A 3,523-nucleotide genomic window follows, 5' to 3' on the forward strand; every position below is an offset into this window, starting at 1 on the left:
AAACTGGTAATGCTAAAAGCAAAACAAGCAAAGGCTAACGTAAAGCAGATCACAGGCAAACATTAGTATAAGAGAAATAAAATGAAAAACCAGTAAAAGACCTTTTTGAATACCTGTACAGGTGCCAACCTAGGTGGAAGCATTAAGCCAAGGTCATCCCCATGAGTCATGATAATACCTCCAAAAAATAGCGTCCATTTTCATCTGTAAATAAACTAAACAAGCAGACAGACTGTTTAGGGAATTGCACCTTTCATATTTCAAATACCAAAAACAGAACAGTAAAAAATTGATGCAAAACAACTATATCTGTAGGATATTTTGCAACAGTGTTCAGCAATGAAAAAAGCTCAATAATTTTAAAATCATCATCAATTACACCAATTGCACAGCTTATAGAAAATCACAGAAAAGGTAAAATGGTAAAACAAAAATTTTCTCAATACACAATACAAACGATGACAATCAACTTTTTAAGTTGCATACAAGCAATCTTCTGGAGAAACGAAGCAACAAGGTCAGAAACATTCTGTTTTTAAAATATAAAAAGAAGAACACGCCAAGGGATCTTTTTGGGGTTCCTGAAACATACACCAGAAAACCACTTAATGCATAGCTTTTTTGGCGAAGAAAATCAAATCTTCCGACCAAATTACACAGACTAAACTAAGTTCAGGAAACACTGTACCTGAGTCTAAAGACTTAGACTGGTGTTTCACTGAAAAGAACGGTCTTGTCATCCTTAACCTTAATCTCATGATGTTTCCATTGTCCATGGATAGTATCATACTTGAACATATATGTCTACAATTTGTGCATGGCAAAAGATCACACAATTCATAAAAGCACATAACTACAGATCCAGACCAAACTTGATCAACAACTACACTTTTTTTACTGTCCCGACGAACTTTTACGCATCTCCTAATTCCTAAAGAAGAATCGCATAAAATTTCAATCTTGACTCATAATTAACTGCAATAACAACTGGTTGTTGAACTTGCCATGTAATCAGTGGTGATAAATGGATCATTAACAGCAACAAGTTCTACATCATCCCTCTGCAAGATGACTCTAGCAACCAAACGTCCAGTTCTTCCAAAGCCTGTTAGACAAGTTCTACATCATCTGTGACTATAACTGAGATTAATTTTTTAAGAAAAAATTATGTAGAAAATCGGAGAAGTATGGAAGAAATATTGGTCAGCCGGTAAATTTGATGAGAGAAGAGAGGGAGGGATGGGGAAGAGCAGCGTTTACCAAGCCCTAACCCCCAATGGTGCAAAAATCAGAGGAGGAACAGAAATCAGAGAAGGAAAAGGTTGAAGACTTTGATGGTTGTAATCCTCGAGCCACAAGCCAACCTTCAATTGATGTGATTTTCTCTGCTGCTGCACATCTTAGACTGGATCCGAAGAATAAAGAACCAGGATCTGGCGGATAAAAGAACAAATGCAAAGAAGAACCGGTAGGCTCTCGAATTGCTAAGGAGAGAAGCCAATTTCCAGAGCGAATTGAAATGTGGTGGTAGTGGCATGTTGACAAAGATACCCACATACTCAGCAAAATATTACTAAGGAACAAAGAGAGACCAAAGGAAGCATATACCCAAAAACCTTTAGGGCAAATGAGTAATTTCATGCTTAACAAATCCCAATGCCTACATCTGCTACTGTGATAGAGCGTCACTAACAACTATCATTACCAACCATCAAACTCACTAGTAACAACCGGCATTTTTTTCAAACAAAAAAAAAAAGAGGGCCCATCACCAGCTCCACCTCAGCATCGGTCAATCTCGACCTGCCAATAAGTGTTTTGAAAACCGGACCGGACCGGCCGGTTCGACCGGTCGAACCGCGAACCGGCCATGACACCGGTCCGGTTCCATGCTTAGGTTGACTTTGCCAGAAAACTGGTCAAACCCGGTAAAAACCGTGAAACCCGTTGAACCGCATTGAACCGGTTTTCGAGTTTTCCCTTTTTCTTTTTTTTTTTTTTTGCAAAATGCTTCTATCAAGATTCGAACTCAAGACCTTTGCAATAGAAGACCAATGTAATAACCATTGCACCATCACATCTTATTTGTTTTTTTTGATAATTTATTTATATAAAACAAACATCTATATTTCATTTTTCCATTTTTCTTACAAAATCTCATTCTCTCGTGACTCTTTCTTTTTGATTTTCAACTCTCTCTTTCTCTCTCATCTTTTCTTTTGTTACTCCCTTTTTTAATCAAACCTCTTTAGTTTTAATTTATTGTTATTTTCTTCTATCTTTTAATTTTGTTTTTGTCCATTAAATTGAAAAAAGTTAAAAAAGAATTATTTTTCTTTAACCCAAATTATTTAATACCACAACCACTCACTTTTATCTCATTTTTTGTTTCTTATCAAGTTTGCATTTTTATTTTCAATTATTTTGACTTCTTTCGAACTCCAAACTTTCTTTTTTAAATTACAATATTTAAATCTCAAATATGTAAATTAAAATTTAAGTTCACAATGTCAAATTTTCATAGACGTGAATTTTGTATAATTTCAAAATATTGTGATATTTTTGGGTTGGATTTGAGATTTTTTTGGTAGATATAATTAAAATTGAGATGAAATTTATTTGTTTTAACTTATAATTTAAAAAATTTATTTTTGAAAATCCAAATTATTCAAAAATAGTGAACTTTTCATCATATAAAGTTTTAAATTAGTCTATTGCATGTCTTATTTTGTGCATATATATATTTATATAAATTATTTTTTAAAAAAATCATTGAACCGAGATTGAACCGGTTCGACCGATTGAACCTCGACCCTTTCACCTCACCGGTTCAATTGACGGTTCAGGTTTTAAAACATTGTTTAAAAGTTAGGGACATGGGCTTTCCTAGCAAATGGTGGCCGAGCAAGGATCTATTTATCGAGAGGAAAGTGGTGCATGCCCGCTGCTGTTCAGCCCCTTCCTCTGCCATTGCCACCAAATTACTGTTTCTTCTAGAAATTTAGACGCTTGCCAAATTACCGTTCTTCTAGAAATTTGCCTGCCAAATTACGGCCACACCACATGGGTTGGATTACGCAGAAAAATGCATTCAAAAAGCTCCGTTAATTTGGACATGCATAATGCGAATTACAAAATATGTCTTCATTTATGATATTGGTTGGGAATATTTTCTGCTACCCGTTGTTCTGCATCTGTAGTTGGGCGTGCAATCTGAATTTTGTTCTGACCCGGCAAGTTGCAAGTGGCCAGTTAGACTGTGAAAGCAAAATACCGTCTACTTTATTAACTTTAGTTACCACTGTGTGGCTTGGGACTTCAAAGAGGTCGAATTCGCGTAGATTCCTAGTGGAGCGACGTTGACGACGACTAACGTTTTTGGATAATATCCTTTTAACTCCCTTGAAATGACTCTTATATATGTAGGGATAATTTTAGAAACCTCCTTGAGGTTTTCGGGAATTACAGAGAGATTTCCTCAAGTTTCAAAAATTACACCTACCTCCCTTGCTTTTAAGGTTTA

The 3,523-nt window shown here is 35.5% G+C and overlaps 1 long non-coding RNA gene across 1 annotated transcript; it reads right to left on the reverse strand.

Annotated features, from left to right (window-relative positions):
• Positions 1 to 686: 686 nt before the first annotated feature.
• Positions 687 to 1,493, reverse strand: LOC140021689 (uncharacterized). Its single transcript, XR_011825586.1, has 3 exons — positions 1,261 to 1,493; positions 1,005 to 1,105; positions 687 to 804 (listed from the first exon to the last, which is right to left on the reverse strand). It is a non-coding gene; the product is annotated as an uncharacterized lncRNA (long non-coding RNA).
• Positions 1,494 to 3,523: the final 2,030 nt, after the last annotated feature.

Source organism: Coffea arabica, chromosome 11e (genome assembly GCF_036785885.1).
Source record: "Coffea arabica cultivar ET-39 chromosome 11e, Coffea Arabica ET-39 HiFi, whole genome shotgun sequence".
In the NCBI taxonomy this organism is placed as follows: domain Eukaryota; kingdom Viridiplantae; phylum Streptophyta; class Magnoliopsida; order Gentianales; family Rubiaceae; genus Coffea; species Coffea arabica.